This window comes from Urtica dioica, chromosome 5 (genome assembly GCF_054948205.1).
Source record: "Urtica dioica subsp. dioica isolate 48M chromosome 5, U.dioica_male_clone48M_v1_H2, whole genome shotgun sequence".
In the NCBI taxonomy this organism is placed as follows: domain Eukaryota; kingdom Viridiplantae; phylum Streptophyta; class Magnoliopsida; order Rosales; family Urticaceae; genus Urtica; species Urtica dioica.
This window is the reverse complement of record NC_142760.1, coordinates 34,918,454-34,945,195: the sequence shown is the minus strand read 5'-3', so window position 1 is coordinate 34,945,195 and position 26,742 is coordinate 34,918,454. Positions and strand designations below refer to the sequence as shown.

The 26,742-nt window shown below is 36.2% G+C and overlaps 1 long non-coding RNA gene across 1 annotated transcript; it reads left to right on the top strand.

Annotated features, from left to right (window-relative positions):
- Nucleotides 1-1,338: 1,338 nt before the first annotated feature.
- Nucleotides 1,339-1,881, top strand: LOC149398086 (uncharacterized). The gene is made up of 3 exons (XR_016297004.1): nt 1,339-1,380; nt 1,492-1,659; nt 1,742-1,881. It is a non-coding gene; the product is annotated as an uncharacterized LOC149398086 (long non-coding RNA).
- The last annotated feature ends 24,861 nt before the right edge of the window (nt 1,882-26,742 follow it).

Sequence of the window (26,742 nt, the reverse complement as noted above, 5' to 3'; positions counted from 1 at the left end):
AGAACGAATTGATTAATTAAGTAATCATCCAACTCTGATACCACTTGTCGGTGATTGATGCACCTTAAATAACCAATTAAAATGCGGAAAAGAATAATTACGCTAACAAGAGCTAATTATTAACATGGTTATCAAACAAGATCTAGATTACTTAATTAGTTAATCATAAGAAACTTCATCAAGCAACCATATCATATAAAAGACGAGTTTAAGAAAACTTACAGTTTTAGGCTCACGAACTGAAAGCTTTCATAATCCATCTTTGTCTTGAACGTACAAGCCTCCACACGATCAGATCTGGAACTCCTCCTTAAAGGACTCAATGTGATGACACCAAAGTCTTTCGAAACGTAATCTCCGAGGAAGATAAGACAAACGAGTGGGCTTCGTTATATCTCACTAGATCTGGAAACGGGGTGCTTCTGATCTTTCTCTCTTCTTTCTAAGAATGAAATTGAAGCAATTCCGATGGGAGGAATGAGAAACAAGCACACGGGCACAAAGGAGAGTGTGTGGGCGTTTTTAGCTGTATGGCTAGGTTCCATTTTGCTTCACATCAGCCCATTATTTATAGCGATTTAAAAGGTATCTTTATAGAATATTCCAAAATATTCTAAAAGATATTATTTTCTTTTATTATGTTCACACTAGTGGATTAAATCTCAGCCATTGGATCTCAACAAGTGAATCCTATTTTTCCTCTCATCCATCAGATCAATAACTAGGATTTTATTTTATACAACAGTATAAAATATCACTACTACAAATTAACATATTGGGTGCGGAAGGGTATTAGGTGCGACATGTCGCACCTAAATGTCGCACCTAAGAACATATTAGGTGCGACATGTCGCACCCGATAGTCTTCCATGCGCCTAAAAATTTCGCTGATGATTATGGCTATCCGGTGCGACTTTGTCGCACCTGATATGAAATTGTCGCATCGGATACTATTGGGTGCGACATATGTCGCACCTAATACCATTGGGTGCGACTCGTGTCACACCTAATGGGTTTAAAAATTTAAAACGGTCAGAAATTCCCCTCGAATGTATTGGGTTCTGGAATTTCACATTGGGTGCGACAGTGTCGCACCTAATAGTCATATTAGGTGCGACACTTATGACTATTAGGTGCGACTATGTCGCCCAAACCAACTCTCTCACTCTCTAACTCTCTCTTCTCTCTCTAACTCTCTCTCTCTCCGACGCTCGTCCCCGGCGCCACCAGCCCCGCCTCCAGCCCGACGCTCGTCCCCGGCGCGACCAGCCCCGCCTCCAGCGCCCGACGCTCGTCCCCGGCGCGACCAGCCCCGCCTCCAGCCCGACGCTCGTCCCCGGGCGACCAGCCCCGCCTCCATTCCCCGGCGCCGTCCTCCAGGTAAGCCTCACTCTCTCTCTCTCTCTCTCTCTGTCTAACTCTCTCTCCGTCAATCTCACTCTGTCTCTCTCCGACCCCTCCCGACCCACCCGAACATCCTCCGGCGACCAGGCCCGACCCACCCTCTCACCGCTCCGGCCTTGCTCCCCGGTACTTCACCACCTCGCTCCCTCCTCGAACACCACCGAGAACGAAAACCGAGAGGCCCGACTCCGTTGCACACCCGTTCGTTCCATTCTCTCTCTCGCTCGCCTTTTGGATTCAGACAAGAATATCCCGGTATGACGAATCCAAATTCCGTGGCTTTTTTTTTTTGCAATGTGTGTATGTGTGTGATTAGATCCCGGTATTTTACTCGCAGCCCCGTCGTCTCAGTGAACGGCCTCAACCCTCGCTCACGCACAACAGCCCTCGGCCCAGCCCCCGGCCCACCCTCGGCCCAGCCATCGCCGCAGCTTGGTCACTCGCAGCCCCGTCGTCTCAGTGCCTCGTCGTCGCCTCGGAAAAACGTTAGGTATTTGTAATTATTAATATTTATAGATTATTTAATATTTTTAGATTATTTCATATAGATTAATTAGTAATATATATGAAAATAGTAACATGTTAGATTAAATGATAATATAACTTTGATGAAAATAGTAGCATATAGTAATAGTCATTTTTTTTAATAATGTGTAATATGATAGATTAGATTAATTAAGTTAAAAGTAATATATTAAATTAATTAGTAACGTGTTTAGTGTAATTTAATGTAATTGTAACATGATTTGTTTAAGTTGATTGCAATTTGTTGAAAATTTGGTTAATTAATTAATTTAATACTTTTTTAGTTAGATTAATTAATAATATATATGAATATATTTTAAAATGAATTAGTAACATATTTAATTTAATTTAAACTTATTGAAAATTTATTGATAAGATAATAAATGGAGCTACATAGGTTCAATTTAGTAGTTAGTATGTTAATAAGATAGTCTTGGTTGGTTATATATGTGTTTTTGTTTTAATTGCAGATTTTGGTTAGTCAATATTTTAGGGGAAACTCTGCCGAATTTTCGGTAGAATAAAACGTATTTCTCAAGAAAATTAACTCTTTTGATAATATATTTTAACGAATTAACTAATTTGTCGAAATTGGTTAACTCGTTAATGAAATCAGTAGTGAATTTGTATATATTAACGAATTCTAACCACTTTTCAAAATTAATACATGTCAATCACAATTTCTCTTTCATTCTTACAAATTCGCTCTCGAATCTTTCAAATATTAACGATCCACTATCAATTTCCTAACAATTCATCACTCTCAATTTCATAATAATTCACTCTAAATTTCAAATATTAACGATTCACTCTCAATTTTACCTCTCAATTTCCTAATAATTCAATCCTACAAAATGAATTCTAACGATTCAGTTTTATCCCCCAATTTCCCGTCTCATTCAGAAGAATGTCAAATCCAAGTAGGGACTGGATTACCGAGAACAATCGGTTGAGTTTGCAATATAAAACAGGGGTTAACGAGTTTATCCGCGTTGCAAGCAGACTCCCGAACGAAAACGGTCATTATCGTTGTCCTTGTAAGTCTTGCAATAACGTGAGATGTCTGGACATCGGGGTAGTAAAGAATCACCTTTTGAACAAGGGGTTTACTCCGGGATACACCGAATGGTATCATCACGGCGAACGTCGAATGGTAGAAGCTGCCAGCGAGACTAACCAAAGAGGAGTCGGTAGATTGCACGATGCTCTCCATGATATAATGGATCACGAGGACTTCGACGATTTTACGGATCCGACTCCGAGTGAAGTGCGTGCAGATGAGCAAGTGGAAGATTTGTTCGCTGAGTTAGAAGCAGAATTGTACCCTGGGTGCAAAGAGTTTTCATCTTTGTCGTTCTTGGTTTCGTTGATGCACATCAAAGTCACGAACCATTGGACGAACAAGTCGTTTACAGAATTGTTGCAGCTCTTGAGGAAGTCTCACCCAATTGGTAATCGAATTCCGGAAAAACACTACGAGGCAAAGGCGAAGCTGAAGCGTTTCGGCATGGGATACGATATGATTGACGCGTGCATCAACAATTGTGTGTTATTTCGAAAAGATCTCGAGAATCTTGAAGTGTGCCCAATTTGCAATGAGAGCAGATGGAAGCCAACGGGGAAGAATGTATCACAAAAGATATTATGATACTTTCCCTTGAAAGATCGATTGAAGCGATTGTACGCTTCTCGACACACGTCGCTTGAGATGCAGTGGCATGCACGAGATCGCGTCAAAGAAGAAGGCGTTTTGCGACATCCGGCAGATGGTTCGACGTGGAAGAATCTAGATGAGAGACACCCAAATTTCGCTGCAGAGCCTCGTAACGTACGTCTGGGACTAGCTTCTGATGGGTTCAACCCGTTTGGGGAAATGAGTCTAGCGTATAGTATGTGGCCCGTGGTACTAACTGCGTACAACTTGCCACCTTGGTTGTGCATGAAAAAAGAGTACTTGATGCTAACGCTTTTGATACCTGGACCGAGCTCACCTGGAAAAGACATGGACGTATTTTTAGAACCACTAGTTGAAGAGCTTAAAGAATTGTGGGATAATGGATTCCAAGTGCGAGACGGGGCGAACGATGAAGTGTTTCGGTTGCGTGCCGCGCTTCTATGGACGATAAACGACTTTCCGGCTCGATCGTATTTGTCGGGATGGAGTGGCCAAGGGTATCTTGCTTGCCCCACGTGCAACATTGAGACGCCATCTATGAAAATTAGAAACATGATTGTCTACTATGACCATCGTCGATTCTTGCCTACGCCTCATCGATTGAGGAAAAGCACTGATCACTACGTAAATCGTCACGAGAAGCGCCTGAAACCTGTCAAGTTGACTGCGCAAGACATACTCGATCAGTTGACTAGTGTGTCTTCCACGAAAACCGGCAAGAATATCGGTAAACGAAAACGTGCTGAGTGCGAATTGAATTGGACCAAAAAGAGCATCTTTTATAAGTTGTCTTACTGGTCAGAATTGGAGTTGAAGCACAACATGGACGTCATGCATATAGAGAAGAACGTGTGCGAGAATCTTCTCGGGACGATGCTCAGCTTGGAAAAGAAGAACTACGATACGGAGAAGTCGAGATTTGACTTGATGGACTTGAAAATCAAGTCTTCTCTGCACTTGAGACAACAAAGGAATGGGTGGTACAAACCGCCAGCAGCGTACACGTTAACGCTTGAGCAGAGACACCGGTTTACCGAGTTCCTTCAATCTGTTAAATTCCCAGACGGGCTCGCTGGAAATTTGAAGAAAAATGTAACTGCTGACGGGAAACTCACAGGTTTGAAGTCGCACGATTGTCACGTGATCATGCAGAGGCTGTTGGCTGATGGTATTCGCCCTTTTGTGCCAAAACCGATACAAGAGACGATCTCAGAGCTCTGCAACTTTTTCAAGTTGATCAGTTCTAGAACCCTGAGAGTGGACGATCTCGAAAAAGCGCAAGATTCAATCATTGAGATATTGTGTAAGCTTGAGATGATATTTCCGCCAGCTTTTTTCACGATCATGGTTCACGTGACAATTCATCTACCAGATGAAGCGTTGTGTGGTGGTCCGGTGCATATGCGATGGATGTACCCAATTGAGAGATACCTTGGAACGTTAAAACAATTTGTCAGAAATAGAGCTAGACCCGAAGGCTCCATTGCGGAAGCGTACGTTGTAGAAGAGGCATTGACATTTGTTGCAAGGTATCTCGAAGATAAGAAAACTGTCGATGAAGTTCAAGTGCGGGAACTTAGTGTTTTTCGATCTGAAAACTGTGTGCCTTACGGGATGATGAAGCCGATAGTTTTAGACGACGACCAAAAAGAGAAGGCGGAGTGGTACATTTTTACCAATTGTCCAGAAATCGATCCGTATTTGATGTAAGGGATTCTTTCATTTAAATATGTACATAATCTAGCTCATTGATTTACATCTAATTACGTAATGTTAACAGTGAGCATTTGGAACTTATACAAAATAACTCTGAAGCGGGAACTGCAGATTCTGATCTCGAAGCAATGCACAGAAAAGAATTCAAAATTTGGTTTGCGAAAAAGGTAAACCGAAAGGATTCATTTGCGAAAAATTGCTACTAAAATTGCTAATGACATCATCTTAATTTGTATATTCCAGATTTATGACATGAAAGTTAGTGGTTTCGACGTGTCTGAAGAACTTTACGCGTTGTCTACGGGATCTATGCATATTGCTCATCAGTATCCGAGTTGCTTTGTGAATGGCGTGAAGTTCATCACTCGTCGTCGTGATAACCAACGAATCACCCAGAATAGCGGTGTTTGTGTGCCCCTGAACGACTTCAACTTTTACGGTCGAATGGAAGACGTAATCGTGCTGAACTATACACATAACTGTCGTGTCGTACTGTTCAAATGCATATGGTATGGTGACAAGTACAATGCAGGACGTATAGTGCACGTTGATAAGACCACCGGAGCAATGAGTTCGTATACCGCCAAAGAGTGGTTTACAGAAGAGCCGTTTATACTCGCGACTCAAGCGAAATAAGTGTTTTACATCCAAGATCTCGTTAAGGGTCGCGAATGGGAAATCGTTCAGGAATGCAATCAACGTGGGATATGGGACATTCCTGAAGTTGATCCGACCACTTCAGCATCGATTCCATTGACAATAGAATTGTCAAATATCGACCGTCTTAATCATCGACACGAAACTGCTACGGCCGAGCTTGTTAATGTCGTTGAAGATGATGAAGAAGTGGATGAAGAAGATGAGGCGCTTGCCGTTTTTGAGGGAGACGATGTTGATGTCGATACTAACATTACATCGAGTGACAACGATGAATGACTAACACCATGTAATAACCGTAGTCGTCGAATAGTAATTACATAGTAATTAAAAATACTAACTACAATTCATTTTGCAGGATGTCTACTTCAGGTCAGGACCCATCAGGAGGAGAGCGTGACCCCCCGCAGATGCCGAGGAAGAAGTGGGGACCAACGACTGGCGTCGTTTCTGCGAGAGCTCGTGTTGGGACCCCTGGAGCGAACACAGTTCGCTACGATCAGAATGCGCAGGCGTTCTACCAAGACGTCAGGGAGCAAAATCCGTTGATCGGGACGTTCCAAAACCGATTAGGAAACCTGATCAAGAGTACCATTCCAGTCGACCTCCCAGACTGGAATCATGTGCCTGCACAGAGTGTGGCGGCTCTTATGAACTCGATTCATAACGAGTATAACTTCGTTTATGCACATCCCGAGAGTGGCGAGCTTGTGCCTGCAGATCCTATTCGCAACGAGATTGATATGGCTATCATTCGCAATGCGAAGAGGATGCGTCGTGGCCAGAAGTCGAGGTTGTCGCAGCTCTTCTTCAAGACATTTTGCGGGAGTAAGGATCTCGCTAAAAATGAAACTTCCGATGGCTACAACCAGGAAGCCTGGTTGAAAGCAATAGAGGTGTTCGACTCGCCAGAGCATAAGGTATGAGTTGAACTTCCGATGATTATTCGAATTTCTTAAAATTAAACTTCACGTATTTATGTCTTGCAGGCGAAATCTCTCCGCAACCGGGAAAATTCGAAGATGAAGAAGACGAAGGCGAGGCAAGGCTCGCTTAGTTTTTTTGGTCATCGCTCGAGGAACGTAAGTCTCTTAAAATTAATATGTAATATATATGTGATTCATATTTTAATGTTGAAAAATTACAGCGAAGAGAAGATGGGAGTATAGGCTCGGCTTTAGCGATATGGTTAGAAAAACACCAGGACGCTAAGGGATCGTGGACGACGGACTTCGCGAAGACGCAATACGTAAGTTAATTTTTTTTATTTACTATATTTAATTACTTTATTTCTTCTTATCTGATAAGTTTTTTTGTGGTTTTATTTTGAAGGATCAAGTCACCGTCCAGACGATAGATATTTTGCGGCAAGCGGAGGAGTAAAACATCGTGATCTCCCAAGAAGATGCGGAGATGTACGCGATGCGCGATGTTTTGGGAGTGCGCAGAGACTGGGAAGTCGGTTTAGGGCCTTCGATCCCAAGGTCATCGTTGGGTGTTGCCCAAACGCTAGATGGAGGCTCGTCAAGTTCGTCATCTCAGACCGATCCATTGGTTGCCGAGATGCGAGCTCAGATGGATGCCCAACAAGCCGAGCTGCAACTGATGCGGCAACAGATCGCCTTCCTCAGCCAGCAGCACAACCAGCCTCCCACGACTCCTCAACCTCCGCCTGCATCGCAACCAGGTGGGACGGATCAGCAGACGCCAGGTTCCACGCCAGGTTCCACGCCAGGTTCTATGGATTACTTGCGAGACCGTCCTTACGGAAGCGGCGGAACGAGCGGCAGCGCGTCAGGCAGCGGTGGACGAGGACGCGGAAGCGGTTCTCGAAGTTCTGGCAACTTATTCGGCAGAGGAAATTCTACTATCGATAAGTTTTATAAGAAAAAAAAAATAAGAATTCATTTTTTTCGTTTTTTGGAAAGAATTTGTATTTTTAATTAAGAATTCTATTTTCAGAATATTATTTCTAATTCATTTAGAATTTTGTTTAATTAATATTATTTGAATTTTTATTCTTAATTCATTTAGAATTATGTAATTCATTTTTATTTTGTTAATTTACTTTTTTTAATTTTGTATTTTTTTTTAATTAAACAAACGTATTGGGTGCGACATTGTCGCACCGAATACCATGGCGCGAAAACTTTCAGGTGCGACATGTCGCACCCGATATGCCATTACCCGCCAATTCTATAAAATTTGGCAGGAAAATAACTTGGGCATTAGGTGCGATAAGTCGCACCTGAAAAAGTCGCACCTAATGGGGTACCTATTAGGTGCGACATGTCGCACCCAATACCTTCTGCGACGGGTTATCAGGTGCGACAGTGTCGCACCTATTGTCGCACCTAATAAACCTTTAGGTGCGACATTTGAGGCATTAGGTGCGACATTCGTCGCACCGGATAACGTCTTTTGTCCTAGTGTATTTTCTGTTGAGAAAATCTAGGAAATTATATACTCCTAGATATTCTCATAAATATCTTCCTTATATTTAGCCTAAATATTATGAGAGAATATAGGAAAATATATCTCCTATTTATTCTCATATATTTTAGGAACAGAAAAATACTGGTTACCACACCAGTGCAAAAAACGTCCAACACCGTAGGGGGTAAGCGATTATTTTGCTTTTTCAAGGCCCAATAGATTTAAGCCCATTAAACACTTATTTACTTGTCCAACAATAAATAATAAGTTTAGTTACTTGATCTGGCAATAAATAAACAGCTTTACTATAAATATTAATTTAATTCCCAAAATAACTTTTTTTAAATTTAATGCTGTCAATCACTATTACAGCAAGTGAGATTATAATAATAATAATACATACTATTATATTAACGTTCTTATCCGACTTTATCGAAGCCGAATTGGGGACGATAAACCTAATAGTAGAAGCTTAACAAATCCGATCAAAAAGACGAAGAAAGTCCCTTTTCTTTTTCTGTCGACTCGTCTTTTCTTAGTCAATACTACACCGTGTAAGCTAAGACTGAACTCTCCTTTAATACTATAATTATATTTACTCATCATAACGAGTGTCCACTGATTCAGTAATAAGTGATCATGACCCTCAAGGTTATGCCCGTATCGAGATAGGTCAATTTGCTCCGTTATACCTTTCTCGTTACATATAAGCCCTAAGCATCGTTGCTTCCCCAACAAAAGATTCAACCGAACATAAGCCAACTTCGGAAGTGTGCACAATCAATCGGTTCTGAAATCAACCCTTAGGTGAGAGAACATTAACCTTCTTTCAGAAAGGCTGGATTCCGTATCTGTAAACCACTTTCTTCTACAATCATGTCCCAAGTTCCCAAAACATCCATTTATTCAACCTTTATTGGCCTTTAACGTGATGAATTAAAGAACTCGGTAACGCGACCAAGAAGTCCATGATCACTTCAGGATTAAGATCAAGCGTCACTGTGACCATCATTTGTGACCCTGGCTAGTGTGTCATAACAGTCCTTAAACGACATATCTACATGTAAGGTCTGTCCAAGTCGTACACTTACCACAAGTGCAGAATGCTCCCACTAAGTGATCACTTCACTTGTGTTCCACATATACGACTTTAGATAAGGCTTTCTAGGCACATATCAGTCATCGACCAAGTTTTAGTTCACCGCACGATCTCGGATGTCCAGCATGCGATTCAGTTTGATACAGAGACTATGGATGATAGTTGTTATTGATTCTAAATGTTATTAGACCTCAACCCACTAATCATATGATGTTAATAAAGTAACTTCTTATCTTATTTAGTAATCATCATCTTCTAGTGGGCAATATTCCTAACAATATTATCTAATGACTTCCACGTTAAGAAAAGTAAGGAAAAAATAATAACATAATAATATAAAATATAATTTAAGGTTAATATAAAATAATAACATAATAATATAATATAACTTTAACTTTAATATAAAATAATAACATACTAAATACGGACTTGTAAACTAATTTGTATAAAGGATATATTTATAAATATTAAAACTTTAAATGCTAAAATAAAAATGTTTATTTGATTGCCACTCCATTAAAAGATTAAAGTCACTCAATTATAAAAATTCTAACTTTTTTGTTAGGTTAGATTTCCGGATTTCACACCTACAAATCAGTTTTGACTACAAAGGGAAGGGTAAATTGATGACCGGTAATGGTACTTTAGTACAAATATCTCATGTTGGATCTACCGTCTTAATAAACAAAAATAACAACAAATTGAAATTGAATAAAGTATTGAGAGTACCTCTATTTAAGAAAAACCTTATTAGCATTACAAAATCACCAATGACAATGATGTATATGTTGAGTTTTGTGTTGATTGTTATGTTGTGAAGGACAAGATGTTGTCAATGGTGCCTACAAGAAGAGTAGTAGTCTCTTTTTATGTACATTTGATGTAATAAAGTCCCACGAAGACTCTTGCTTGTAACTGATGAATAATTAATAAAAGTTGAAACGTTCATTCATTCTTCCTTGTCTGTTTGAAGCTTTATGATAAACTACAGTCTTTAGTCCTTAAACAAACCTAACAACAAATGAAGAGTCAAATAGCATGAACAAACTCTTCATGGTTTGCTTAAAGCAGTATATTCACAATCTAAGGATCAAAGGGCTATTGATCTCAGTATGATTGTTAGCAGAATCTATGATGTCTGGTTATAGGACATTGAGAGTTGGAGACTCTATAGTTCTTCCTAGGTATCTTCTGAAGGTACTGAATTGACTAGTGCACTTCTAGAGACATAATAAGAACAAACCATTTAACCTCTTATGTCTCGAAGTCACTATGTATGAATTGCATCGTGCTTACCTCAATCCTGAAATGAGACATGTCATTTCATAGCTTACGTACTCTCATTCGAGAAAGTCAGAGTTCTAGATTCACTATGTGATATAGACAAGATCTATTGGTGAAGTACAAAGTTATGAAGATGTCATGAGTAACTTTGTGAAGATCTCATAGATATGGAATTCATGTACAAGATTGTTGAAATGCAATGTATATCATCTTATGCTTTGTTCCTTGGAATGTGAATAAATGAACTAGCCAGTGTCCAAATTGAGTCATGACTCTTTTGGATGAATCAATGTGACTTGTTAGCTTCTCGTCAATACATTGCTTCTAACTTATTCACAAGCGACAAAGGAGTTGAGGAAATAACAACTAAAACGGTAAAACGGTAATTTTATAAATCTCATCTAATTGATGATATTCATGAAGGGTAAATATAGATAATATTCAATGGATCCACTCATTTCAATTAAGTAGAATTCTTGAGTAGAAAATATATTCATTTGAACCGAGAGATTTCAGTGTCAACTCTTTAGTGGAGTCCTTTGACATTAAGCTAGAACTTGGAAAAGGTTTGTGAACTTTTGAGTCCAAGTATGCTAGCTCAAGCTTTGTTCATTTGGATCCATGAGGTCACTACCACAAGTCTTTAGAGTAGGATTGGTTAAACTAGAAGCTAAGTCAAAACAAGAACTAGACAAGTTTTACGAAAATTGTCTAAAGGGTAATTTTGTCTTTTTGGACACCGGATGGTAAGAATGTCAATAAATAAGTTTTTTTACATTGTCATATGATGACAATGAATTTAAATTCACACGGCCCTATTGATGAATTGGCCCTTGAGGATTGAATTTCATTTCATGGAATTTTATGTGAAAAATCTTAATGGGTTTTTCTTATGTTGTCATGAACAAATGAAGATACATCTAGAAGCACCTTCTAAAAGCCATAGAAACCGTCCAAGAGAAGAGAAGGAAAGAGAGATTATTTTGTGCATTGATGGATGAAGATACTTACCAAAAGAAAAAGAGGAAACAAATTTCCTCTAGAAGAAAATCAAAGGGGACGGCCAAGACCAAGAGAGAATAGGCAAAAGAGGAAACAAGTTTGCTTCTATAAGCATAGAGTTGGACGTGTGACATGAGGAAAAGAGGAAATGAAGATTCGCTCATGAATATGTGGTATTCAAGAGAAAAGAGGAAATCACCTTTTGAATGTAATCCTCCTCCTATAAATACCCTGTTGGGGAATCAAGTGGGTATCAGACACGAACAATCGCTCTGATACCACTTGTTGGTGGATTGAGCGCGCATCGGACACGAACGATCGCTCCGACGTGCCTCTTTTGAGATGATTCCACCATATAACCATATTAATGCGGAAAAATAATTAATTACGCTGATCATAAGCTAATTAAATTATGGTTATAATTAACAAGATCTAGTTATGTTTAATTAATTTAATTCACGAGAGCATATAAGTCAAGCAACCGATATAGAGCGAAAAACGAATACTTACAGTTTTTGGCTCACGAACTGAAAGCTTTCACAATCCGTCTTCGTCTTGAGTTGTCTTGATGAAGGACTCGAGGATGACACCTTAGTCTTCCGAAACGTAATCTCCGAGGCGAATAAGAAAGATGAGTGGGCACAGTCTTTATCTCACTAGATCACAAAACTAGGTGTTTCGAGATCTCGCTCTTATTTTACTAAGAATGGAAACGAATTTCCGAGGGGAAGAGAAGCAGAAGTGCACGGCCAATGAGGGCTAGGTTGCACGAAATTATTAGGTTAAAAAAACTTAAGTTTTGCCTTCTCATGAACCCCTATTTATAGTAGTAAAAAGGAGATATTCATGGAATCTTCCAGAATATTTTATTTCCTTTTATTGTGTTCACACTAATGGATTTAATCTAGGCCCTTGGATCTCAACAAGTGAATCCTACTTTTTCTCTCATCCATCAGATCAATATCTATGGGATATTTAAATAGAGAATAATTTATTTAGTGAGATAATAAAGGAGAATATATTATTCTCCTAAATTTTCTCCTAAATATTCTCCTAAATATTCTCCTTTAAATAAGGAGAAAATATAGGAAAATATCTTATATTATTATCTCTCCTTTATTTAAACAACTAAAGAGAAAATATTGGTAAATACCAATATTATAAAAATCGGTTTTTAGGCACACGGCCAAGGGGATTTGCGCAAACCCTAGTGCCAAAACCCTAAATCCGACTTTCATATTTTTGTGCAAGGCCCAATTGCTTAAAACCCAATTAATTATTTATTTACTTGGTCCAACAATAAACAAATAATTAATAATTGTTTATTTACTTGATCAAACAATAAATAAACAATTCTACCATAAATATTTATTTAATTCTGCGAATACCCGTTTTCCAGAATTAATGCTGTCAATCACAATTACAGCAAGTGAGATTAATAATGATAAACATTTTTATAAGAAAGTTCTTATCCGCCTTTATCAGAGCCGAATCGGGGACTATGGACCTAGTAATAGGAGCTTAACAAATCCGATGAAAAAGACGAAATAGTCATTTCTCTTTTGTCCATCGATTCGTCTAATCTTGGTCAAATACTCCACCTTGTAAGCCAAGACTGAACTCTCCTTTATACTAGAATTATATTTACTCATCGTGACGAGTGTCCACTGATATAGTCAGTTCGTGATCAAGATCCTCCAGGTTCAACCCGTGTCAAGAGAAGTCAATTTTTCCGTTATACTTCTCTTGATACATATCAGCCCTAAGCATTGTTGCTTCCCCAGCGAAAGATTCTTTCGAACGTTACTTACTTCGAAAGTGCTAGCAATCTATCGGTTCTGGAATCAACCCTTAGGTGAGTGAACATTAACCTTCTTTCGGGAAGGCTGGATTCCGTATCTGTAAATCACTTCTCACTCGAATCATGCTCTGAGAAAACTCCCAAGACATAAGCTGTGATTAGCATGAATAGCCTTTTAGCGAATGAGTCAAAGAGCCCAGTAACATAACCCAGTGTCCATGATCACTTCAGGATTTAGATCAAGTCTCACTGTGACCATCATAGTGACCTCGGTTAGTGTGTCGTAACGGTCCTTAAACGACACATCTACACCAAGACCTGTCCAAGTCGTACACTTACCACAAGTGTAGAATGCTCCCACATAGTGATCAGCCTTCACCTATGTGTTCCACATATATGACTTTAGATATAGCTTTCCAGGCGTATATCAGTCATCGACCATGTTTTAGCTCACCGCCCGAACTCAGGTGCCCAGCACGTGACTCAGTTAGATACGGAGGCTATGGAAGATAGTTGTTATTGATTCTAATTGTTTAGAACTCAACCCACTAATCATATAATGCTAATAAAGTTATCTTATTATCGAATTTAGTAAACATTTATTCATTATCTTCAAGTGGGCAATATTCCTAACATACCCCACCTCATTCACAATTCACAACACACAATTTTGAGATTGAGAGTTTCTCTCTCTAAGTTGTAGCCGCCCCCCTCTCTCTCTCTCTAGAATCTCTTCGTGTCCCTTTTTGTTTTGGCACCTAGGTCCTCATTAGACCTAGAGTTTTGTTTTAGCTCTTTGGCTCATAGACTAGTTCTTGAGTCATAGTGTTTAAAAGTGCATACACACTAAATCCTAACCAAACATAAAGACTCTAGTGGTAGAAACTTTTGTGGTTGCTCACAGGTTCTAGAAGACTAGTGGGAGAGGCGAGCTGCGTGGGGAGATGAACGTTTCAACCTTCCTAAGGCTTCTCAATGTTCAAGTTCCATTCAAGGGTGGTACCGAGTAATAACTAAATGTAGTTTTAAAAATTTAAAGTATATGTTCATGCACTTTGTCTAGGTTGTAAAAACGTTTTACGTGGTTTAAAAAAAAAATTTATATTCCGCCGCTTGCTAGAAGCGATAAATCTTTTCTTAACGCTAGATCTATTCCAACACAAGAGAACACGGAGAGTTCTTCAAGGGATACATAAAGACAGGCATATACCTCATGTCAGACTCATGTGTTGATGGTGGTCCGGTCTGCTACTTTCAAGAACAATATTAGTTCATGTAGTCATGTTGAGTATATTTCTCCATTTTATAGTCCTAGTTCAAATTGTGTCAATTCTATTGGTGTGAGTTCAAATTTTTCAAGTCCTGATGTTAGTCAATTCTCTAAGTCTGTTTTCTTCACTAGCTCCAAGTCTGAGCAGTGGCATGTTTGGCATAGAAGTTTCTGTCATGCCTCAAACAATGTTGCCAATAAACCGGTTTTGTAATGCTTGTCAGCTTGGTGAAATCACACTCTTCCTTTTTCTTTGTCTCAAAACAAAAGTGATCGTCATTTACAACTCATTCACACGGATTTGTGGGACCCTGCACCCATAGCATCTAATAAGGGCTACAGATATTACATACATTTCATTGATGATTTCTCAAGATTTACCTAGATTTATACTATGAAATTAAAATCAAAAGTTCTAAACACCTGCAAAATCTTCAAAACATTTGTTGAAAAATCTTTAAACATTTTCATTTGCGCTCGTCAATCTGATTGGGGTAGAGAGATAGATCTTTTACTCCTTTTTTTAATTGATCATGGTATTCTTGATCGCCATCCTTGTTCTCATGTCCACGCTCAAAATGGTAGAGCTGGCCGTAAACACAGGCACATTGTAGGGCTTGACTTGTCGACGTTAGCTCAAGCAACAATGCCATTGTCTTTCTGGTGGGAAGCTTTTTCTTTTGCAACCTTTGTGATCAACTCTTTACCTACACCTGTTTTACAAGGCTCAAATCCTTTTCAAACTCTATTTCACAAAAAAAAAAAAAAAAAAAAAAAACAGACTATAATTGCTTCAGAGTTTTTGATTCAAGTGTATTTCCTCATTTGAGACCTTACAATAAAAACAAACTACGATATAAGCCAGCTTTATGTGTTTTTATTGGTTATAGTCCAAGTCATAGAGGCTACAAATGTTTACACTCTTCAGAACGCATATGTATAACTAGAAATGCTATTTTCAATGAGAGTCAATTTCTATACCCTTTTGTTTTCCCTGTCTGTTGAGTCAGTCTCTTTAGAGTCACCACTTGTCAGGTACACTTTTAAGTTGAGTACCTCAGCAAACACACGTGATTCTGTGGTCCCTAGTCCAATCTCAGCGTCTATGCCCCCTAAAGAGCCCTCTCTTAGTCCAGGATCACAATGCCGACTCATGTTGGACCATTCTCATCACACAATTCAGAGTCTACTCCAACCAGTTCTAACACCAGTCCAATAACCTCAGACACTACATCAAATACCTCATACACTACCAATCCCCAATCTCATGAACACACCATAACCATACACTTACTTTTCTCACCATCACCACAACCAACACCACCTCTCTCAGCTCGCATACACACTATGCAGACCAGGTCAAAGTCAGGAATTACAAAGCCGAAAGCCTATATAACCAAAAAAAAAATACCCTCTTGAAATTGACCCTGGCCCCACAGAACCACCAACTGTGTCTCATGCTCTTAGAAATCCCATTTGGACTCAGGCTATGCAAGTTGAGATCGATGCCTTGCATCATAATGCAACCTGGTCACTGATCCCTTTTGATGCTCAGAAGTACATCATTGGAAACAAATGGGTTTATAAGGTTAAGTACAATCCAAATGGGTCTATACAGAGATACAAAGCACGCTTAATTGCCAAATGATTTGCTCTAACCCCTAGTGTGGATTTCTCTTAAACCTATAGCCCAGTTATATAGACCTGCATAGTGAGGATTGTACTCACTCCTTCCGTGTTCAGAGGATGGGATGTCAAGCAATTTGACGTCAACAACGCCTTCGTCAATGGTGTTCTCATCAATGATGTGTACATGTGTCAACCGAAGGGATGTGATCACATATGAAAGCTTCACAAAGCCTTGTACGGCCTCAAACCGGCTCCGCGCGGATGGTTCGATCGGCTTCGAGTTGCTTTTCTTGCGTGGGGATTCACAAATTCACGAGATGATTCGTCTCTCTTCATCTTATCACAAGGTTAAGTCTACATACTTTGTTCTGGTTTATGTAGATGATATCTTAGTGACCGAAAATTCATAAAAACCATCCAACATCTCATTGGTGATCTCAATGCTCAATTTTCTCTCAAGAAATTTTGATCTCTCCACTACTTTCTAGGGATAGAAACTGTGAGAGACCCTATCGGCTTGTATCTCTCATAGTCAAAGTACGTCGCTGATTTATTGACCAACGGCCAACTAAAGATCATTGGTTTCTGTGCAAGAGAGTACTCAGATACTTGAAGGGTACGATCACACATGGCTCAACTTTCTCTCATTCTCAGCATCTCACTCTCACAAGCTTCGCTGATGCTGATTAGGCGAGCTGCCCCAATGATCAGCAAGTGTCTACTACATGTTTTTAGTTGGATGTATGGTATCATGGAGCTCAGGCAAGCAAGCTGTTGTGGCTCGATCTCGTACGGAGACAGAGTATAGAGCACTCTCTCATGTTGGAGAATAAATATTGTGGATCAAGTCCCTAATTTCAAAACTAAAAGAGATAATAGCACAGACTCCTTTAGTGTGGTGTGATAATCTAGCAGATGCGGCTATTACCACCCTAAACCCTAAACCGGTTTCTCAAGCCAATAGACAGTCTTCGCGTGCAAAGACCACCCTTCATCTTGAGAGGGGATGTTAAAGTCATTGCTGATTCAGCTGAGAAACAAAACTCAACCATTCAAACGAAGTGAGCTAGCTGAAGACTTGACGGCTTGGCATAACAACAAAGCTAACAAAATTCTGTTAGAGATACTTAGGGCGTTGATGTAAAGATATGTATACTAGACAAAATACAATCTATTGGCATTCATCAATCAAAGATTCAAACAGAGAAATTCTCTCTGCAATTCAAACACATACTTCCTTGTCTTTTATCTCTAGTGAATTTCCTATTTCCAAAAACTTCATTATTTTCTTGAATAATATGTTGTATAATTTCCCGTTTAGTGTATTTACATGTATCAAATAAAAATTAAAAGATAAGTAATGTACAAATACATATATATTACTAACTATATATATTGAAACGATATATACATACGTAGATATACATATATTAATAACTGAAATTATATATTACTAACTATATATTAATATATATATATATATATATATATTTATTATATCTATAGATTATATATAGTGTATATGTATATGTTTTAAGAAAGGGTCTATTAGGAAAATAGTCAATTTAAACGTTTGACATTTCTAAATAGTCAACGTTTGATAAATCTTAGATAAATAACCACTTTCAGATGTAAATATTTTAGGTAAATAGTCACTTTTATATATCAAACGTTGACTATTTATCTAATATTTACGACTGAAAGTGGCTATTTAACACTGTTAAGCGTTTAAGTTGGCTATTTTCTTAATTTATAGTTTAAGCAAATATACGTAGACACATTATTAATTATACATATATATTATATATATTGTTAATTAAATCTATACATAAATATATTACTAACTATATATTATATTTTTTATAGATGCATTATATTGTTAGTTAAATTTTATATGTCATTTTTTTCTCTTTATATTTTATGCTTTTTCACATTTATTTATTAAAACAATTTTTTTCTCTTTATATTTTATGCTTTTTCACATTTATTTATTAAAACAATTTTTTTCTTTCATTTTAAAGATTTTTTTTCACATCTTTGATTTTTATTTTAAATTTTATTTTTCTCTTTTATGAGATCCATTATTATAAGAATATATTTTGGTTATTTTTTATTAGACATTATGTTATGTTATCAAATCAAACGCAATAATGTAATATTCTCATAAATTTATTTAAAAATTAAATTTTACAACCAAACATGATTATTCTACATTCTTGATAATTTGATTACATTAATAATATTCTCGAAAATGTGATTACATTCTATTACGTCAAACCAAATACACTCTTATATTATCCCATGAAGATTTTCTCAACGATACTCTTTTATAAGATCCATTATTATAAGTATATATTTTGGTTATTTTCTATTAGACATTATGTTATGTTATCAAATCAAAAGCAATAATATAATATTCTCATAAATTTATTTAAAAATTAAATTTTACAACCAAACATGATTATTCTACATTCTTGATAATTTGATTACATTAATAATATTCTCGAAAATGTGATTAAATTCTATAACCTCAAACCAAATACACTATTATATTATCCCATGGAGATTTTCTCAACGATATATACCAGCAAAGTCACATTGAAATAATTGGCCACAATAAACGCAATAAACGTTACACACCCATAAGATTAGTATATACTATATGCATTGGTTGTTTAGAATTAAGAAACCTCGTATCATTGAATCTTCAGAGGGAATCACGTACGTTAACATGTATGATACTTTGTCAAACATGCAGATACTTAGAATATTCACACCTCAAATCTGCAGCCAAGCTGTCTCGCTCTCTCTTACCCAACTTATATGTTATAACATTAATATTATTCTCTTGATATATATAATATACAATATCTTTTATATATGATTTTTCCCAAATGTCATATACAATATCTCTATTATTGGCAAAAGGTTATAACCTTCAAATTATTTTCTCTTTGAGATATCTAATATATAGTATCTTTTATATATGATTTTCTCATATGGCCTGTACAATCTCTATTATTGGCAAAAGGCCTAAGTTGAGTGGTAGCTAAATACATGTCTGAATTCACTAGCTACTAGTCATAGATTTGACCGAAAAATCAGAATTCAATTTGTCTTATTTATGTATATAAACATTTTATCATGTGTTCGATTATTTTAATTAAAAAAAAATCCATAACTTCAATGGAATTATTGCGCACAAAAAAAAAAATCAGTGTCAGTAAAATAAATAAATGGAAATAAATAAAATTACATTGATTAAGAGCTTTAATATAACCGAATGAGTACATGTCAAATTATTAAGTTTACTGTTCATGTGAGGATTGGATACGAATTCAAATACTGTTACCGATCAAATATCGGTGGTCTGATTTTATTGAGATATCGGTTACCGATTAAGATGTCGATGGAGATTTCATAGATATTTCTAATACAGCTACCGACGTACCGATAAAAAATATACGGAGATATCGTTTATCGACGGAAATATCGATGGATATCTTATAAAATTATATATATATATATATATATATATATATCAAAATAAAAATCTCAACATATATTTTAATTTAATTCTATTTTTCAAATGATACTAATGTTGTTCTCATTTGAGTTCCTAAAATTTCTATGTTTTTTTTATGAAGATAAGAGACTTGATCTGAAAATATTATGCATGATGACATGTGTACTATAAATGCTCTCTATCAACAATAATTAAAAAATAAATAATAAAAAGATACATACTCTCTCTCGGTCTCTCTCTATCTCTAATAGGAAACAGATTTTGCAATAATTTAAATTTGTTATTAAAAAAAAGTAAGATTCATAAAAATTGAACGAAATTTGGATATCGACTAGATGTCTATATTTAAAACCTTCGGATTGAATAACGACTTTTAGGTTAGAACATGAATAACGACTTTAGGTTAGATTTGAGAATCTTCAGTTTCTTATTAATGGGTTGTCAATGACATCATTAGAAGCAAAGAATCTTGCATCATTCCCAATGTAATGGAACTTATGGACAATGGCCGAGCCATAATTTGCAATCATAAGACAATGAATCTTACGACTTAGAGGGCCCTTTTTCCCCTCGTCTTCACCTGGCTCAGCCATAATATATATACACATATAATCATTTCGAAAATATATAATTATTCCAAATAAATTCATCTCTTAAATTATTAAATACGCAAGGCAACAAGTTCTCAGCTCAAAGGATCATTGAATTAGCTAATTAGGGAATATAGTTAATGTTCTAGGTGTGCTATTTTTCTAGATAAGTTACCATTGCTTCTCCTTTTCTTTTATGTCTTGGAAATCGAGTTCAACAATTAAATTAACAAAAAATTAGCAAAATAGCCAAATCAAACGTTATGATTTGCTATATAGCCAAGGTTTTGTAAATACTAAGTAAATAGCCACTCGGATGACGTGGCCCAATTATATGTTTTTTCATATCCGAAAATTGCCCCTGTTTGTGTTTTGAATTTCGAATTTTTTGAATTTCGAATTATATAACTACCCGGAATTTTTGAATTTAAATTCCTGATTTCATTTGTGAACAGGATCAAGTCTACTTAATGATTCCCTTTATTTATGAACTAATTTGGACGTGGTAGTTGCAATTTATTTGTTTCCTATTATATATTATTTTCTTATATTTACTGCTTGATTTATCTTGTCTCGTTTTAATATTTAAATTTCTTTTTAGGCCAACAACGTATTTACGCGAAAAGATGTATTTTAGGCCATTACATATGTAACAAACTTGAGGGGTTGACATATTATGCAGTAAATATGTGTAAATAACGTCTTACAAATTACCAAAACTGGGAGTATCCAATATTTACACATATTTACTGCATAATATGCCAATCCTATATCCTTCTAAAATCCTATATCCGATATTTACACATATTCACTATCTCCACTTCGTCGGAGAGATTGACGAGATTTGGAAACTTTTTTTGGGTGAAATTTTTTTTTTTGTTTTTCTTAATTGCCGAGTGAAAAGCGGTTGTGAAGTTGATCGGTTTAAAATTGAAGTAATTACTCTCCTCGATTCTCGGAATCACATTTCCTTTTTCTTTTTTTTTTAAAAGTCAACAGCTGTGACTTATGGGCGGGAAATTTTTTGGGCGTTTTTGTAAATTTGGACATGTATTAAAGGACAACTGACTACATACATAGGAGAGCGTAGCAAAATAGGTAGCCAGATGACATGGCATTGATATTCAAAATTGCTTAAAATTCAATGTAGTTCGTTGTTTATGTGTTTATAAGCATATTTTGAAGCAGCATTTCATTGTTTGTATATAAATAGTTTATTGTTTGTTTGTTTATAACCTTCAATAAAGTTGCATTACGTTTATAAATAAATAAAAAATAAATAAATAAAGTTGCATTACGTTTATTAAAAAAAAAACATGATATAATATAAGAACATTGTTGATAGAAATAATGGTATATTTTTTATTATTTTTTTTAATTTTTTTACCAATGTTAATTAGTTTTTTAAATCAATTCTAATTATGAGACAATTAGACCAGTAGCCCAATAACTCACCCTTTTTTCGAAAAATAGCGTAAATTTTATTTTATTAAGAAAATAGCTCACCAGGCCAAAGTTAATTAAATTAACTGAACAGTTAATTTAATTAACTTCGACCTAGTGGGCATAAAATGAAAGTTTAGTTTGATCGTTAAAATGAGGTATAGAGTTGGCTAGTTGCAACGAATACTTGTAATCATATTTCATGTTTGTTTCTAAACAAACAAACAAAAAATTATAGTTTCATTAAAAAAAAAAAAAAAAATTGAGCTATAGACGCGTTCATATAACAAGGAAAAAATGAACGTGAGGGAAAATTAGTTTTAAATGACAATTTAATTTGTTTTACTCAGTTTTAATAGTATGGTTACCAAATGATTCAAGAATTGCTTATGTTCGATTTTGGTAACATAATTATATAAGCTTTGAAGAGTCATATTATCATATCACATATTGTTGATGTACATACATCATGTTAGACTACTTACATACTTACATACCAAAATGCTATATAAACAAGAGGAATTGGCGGCATAAATCATCAAACTCTTTCTCTGGACTCAGTTTGGTACTCAAACTTTTTTTTTTACGGGAATAATCACTAAACTGCATTTCTAGTACCGACGTTACTCATTTTGACGATTTTTTTGACGGAAATCCACGTGTCTCAATCTAACACGTACCTTTCGGCGGAGTTGAGGCTGTGGGCCTCATTGGTGACCCGGAGGAGCCCACCGGCGACGTAACCAAAGTCGCCGGAAGCCGCGGCGGCGAACATGGAGCGGGGGTTGATCATCGACGGCCCTTGGAGCCACCGGTCTTGGACGAGGCTGTACCGCAACACGACCGGAACTCCGTCATCTTCCTTGCCGGAGACCAGCAAGTGGGTCCCGGCGCAGAGCGTCTCCTTGATTGGGCATCGCCGCCGTCCAAACAGAAAGCCGGGAGAGGGAAAGTCTGGTGCATAGTGCCGGCATCGAGATACGACGTCCCCGAAGACGAAGCCTCCAAAGGATCCGCGGTGGCTCCTTTGTATTTGAGCTGGTCCAGTCCTTTCGACACCACTATGGGCACTACTTCGTTCTTGACCCTGATATCGGGCTTGCTCTGGAGCTCCTGGGCCAAGTTCCCGGGAGGGTGGTCCATCACCGCCGCCGTGTCCGCGAGGAACATGGTCGCCGGAGCTTGGTGGTTTCTGTTGAGGGCGTTGGAGGGAGAGATTCGGCAGTTGTTGGTGGAGGGAGAGGAGGTGGAGCACGAGGGAGCGTCGCCGTCGGTGAGGCCCGAGTTGGCTCTCATCACCATCATCACCGGCTTCGAGAAGTTGTTGGCGTTCAGAAGAAAAAAATCATTAATAATACTGAATATGTTTAACCATTGTAACAAAATGCTTTAGCCTTACTTCCGTCAAAAAAATCGTTAAAATGAGTAACGTCGGTACTAGAAATGCAGTTTCGTGATTATTCCCGTAAAAAAAAAAAAATTGAGTACCAAACTGAGTCCAGAGAAAGAGTTTGATGATTTATGCCGCCAATTCGTCTATAAACAAAAACAAGTTTGCGTTACATATACCAATAAGCTTTTACATACCAATAGCCCTTTATATAACTTTAGCCTATACATAAAAATACAAGTATGTAAGTTTGTACATAGTCAAATCTGGGACCCAATAAACTAACAAAATATTTAATACATTAGAAATACTCCATCTTCGTCGTTAACATCTATTCATTGGGGGAATAAGCCCTAGGCTGCATTTATGGTTCCCTTCTTGTGCCATGAGTCATGAATATAAGGTTCGCTGTTAATGTATAAATTCAAAAAAAAATATGAATAATGTATGTACGTATAAGTTATTATGATTATAAACTACCATATTAATTTAGCTATTTAAATTTATTTTTTTCCTTTTTTTCTCAGTTTTTTATTTTGTTTTTAATATTAGTCCCCTAATCTAAAATCCTAGTTTCGTCCATTTATATATATATATATATATATATATATATATATATATATATATATATTTCTTTAAATTCAGATAATCCCAAAATCTCTCTCTCATATAACCAATCTGTCCTCAATATTAATCTTCAGCAAGAAATGGTATCAAAGCCAAACTCTTCCTCAAAAACCGCTGGAGAAAACATTATTCAAAAAACAGTATTCACCACTGATTGATCAAAGTTTTTGAAGCATAAAGATTGATTCTCTCGGAGAATTTTATAAGTTTTCTACTTATATTATTTAAAGTTTTAGTTTATGTTGAGAAGTCGGAGAATTTTATAAGTTTTCTACTTATATTATTTAAAGTTTTAGTTTATGTTGAGAAGTTGTGCTAGTAAGCCAGAAATTGTGTTGGTCAGCCGTGTTAAGCCAAAATAGGCGTTTAGGTGGTCTCACAAGTGTTCCCTCAACCCTCTCAATAAAATCTAAAACCTTTAAACAATATGAATAGAATCCTCAAAATCTTCGAGTCCACCAATCCTTCTACTTCAAATGACTTTGCTGAGACCAGTGATGAAGAGGTAAATAGTACAGAAATAAATATTGCTCAAATAGAAAATCATTTACATAATTGGAGCATCCCTAAAACAGATATTAAGACTATGTATCAAATTGGAACTTTTAATTTTAGACAAGATTATTCAATCAAGCAAACAGAGCATATTATTGCTTTAAATCATGAGCATGAAACATTGCATTTATTTTCTCATTCTGCGTTGAATAATCATAAAAAGAATTACAAATATTTGCATGTAGGCATGGTTCAAGTTGTTGTTTAACCTCTTTTTAAGAATAGGACTAGATATTCCAGTATTTATGTGCTTACAAGATGCACGACAATTAAACTTTAATAATTCTCTATTAGCAATGATGGAATCTAATCTTGCTAATGGTTCAGTTTATTTCAATTGTTACCCTAACTTTTCTGTTTCGCTATTTGATTCAAATATTCTTGATACTTTGACTCTAAATATTAAATCAAAAAAATATGAACTTCGCTGCTAACTGTAGATCTATTGCAGTAATTTATCGTATATACTACAAAGTAATGACTACTACTCTTAATCCTAAATCTAAGCATAGTTTAACTAGAAATGAAACTATAATTTTTGAAGCCAATACTCAACATTCTAAAATTAGTACTCCTAAAAGATTAAAATGGAACGAATTAGGTCAAGCAGTGTCATGGGAGTTGTCTAATATATGTCAACCAAAATCCCACGAACTCACATAATCCTCCTCTACAATCTTCGAGCAGACCGATGGATCAATTCAGATAATCTTTGATTCAAACCTAGTCAACGAAACAGTTATTACTAGAATACCTTTTGTAAGTTCTGCTCCTTCCAGACAATCAATTTATATTCCTTGTAGACAACCTAGCTAGTCTCATTAGAAGTTTATATACACCTAATAGAATAGATATTGAACTTAGAAATGTAGATTTCACTTCTAATATGCCACAACCTATATATGATGAAGTAAGAGTTAATTCTCCAGAATCATCAATATCTCCAACTATGTCTCAAATGGAGACATATGGTAGTATTATCATGATTACCACAGAATTCTAAATAAATAAAGAATTATTAAAAAAAAGGATTATTTTGACCCTTCTAATGATAAAAAAACGAGAATGGTTCTTAAATAACTTCGAAAGTACTAAAAGAATAGAGATTAGAGAAACATGGTATTCAAATTTAAGAAATCTTAAAACTAATATTCCTTTCTTCAGCTGGTTTTTCCATCATTGTAAAATATACAACATAGATTACACATTTGACCAAATAAATGTTACTTCAAATCTTACAAGAACTTGGAAAACTTTAAATAATGCAGAAGTTATAGATATCCATCCTCCTATAGATGGTATAACGTTTACTATCAACAACACTCCTATTATAGCTACTCCATAAGTCAAAACCATACAGAAGATAGTAAACAATCAACTAAAAATGATATTAAAAATATAGAATGTCAAAATAACTATACAAATCAAATTCTTTCAACTATGGCCAACCAGTTGACTCGTATTGAAGACACGGTCAACATAAAAATTACACCTTCATCATCTTTTCCTCGGGAAGGAAGTACCCAACCATTATTCAAAACCTTTGAATTTCCTAAAACTTTACGACCCAAGTTATCAAATGATAAATTTTCTAATGGTTATTTCTTAGAACAAATCCAACAAAAAACTGATAAATTAAGTTTAGGAGAACCTAGACAAAATACACATATAAATGTTTTAAATCATAATCTAGAATCTGATGATGAAACTAAAAAAGATAATGATAGTCAAACAGATACCCTTGATCAAATTGACTCAATTGAACAACAATTCCAATCTCTCTTTACTAATGAGAATCCCAGTATTAACAAAATAAAACATGAAAACTCATTTACTAGAAAACCACATACTAGGTATTATTACCCTAGACCTACTCCTCCTGATATTCAATAAAAGAAATATCTCAAAGTCTACAAGCCAAATATGATGGCGAGTCCATATATGAATGTTATATAGATGGACTAAGTGAATACTTAATATTAGGAACCCTTCAAGAAATGACTATGGCAGCATGTGCCTATAAATCAAAAAACAATAATGGTTTAACCATAGCTAACGTTTTAATATCTGACTTTACATGCCAACTTAAAGGATGATGGGATTATTGTATTTC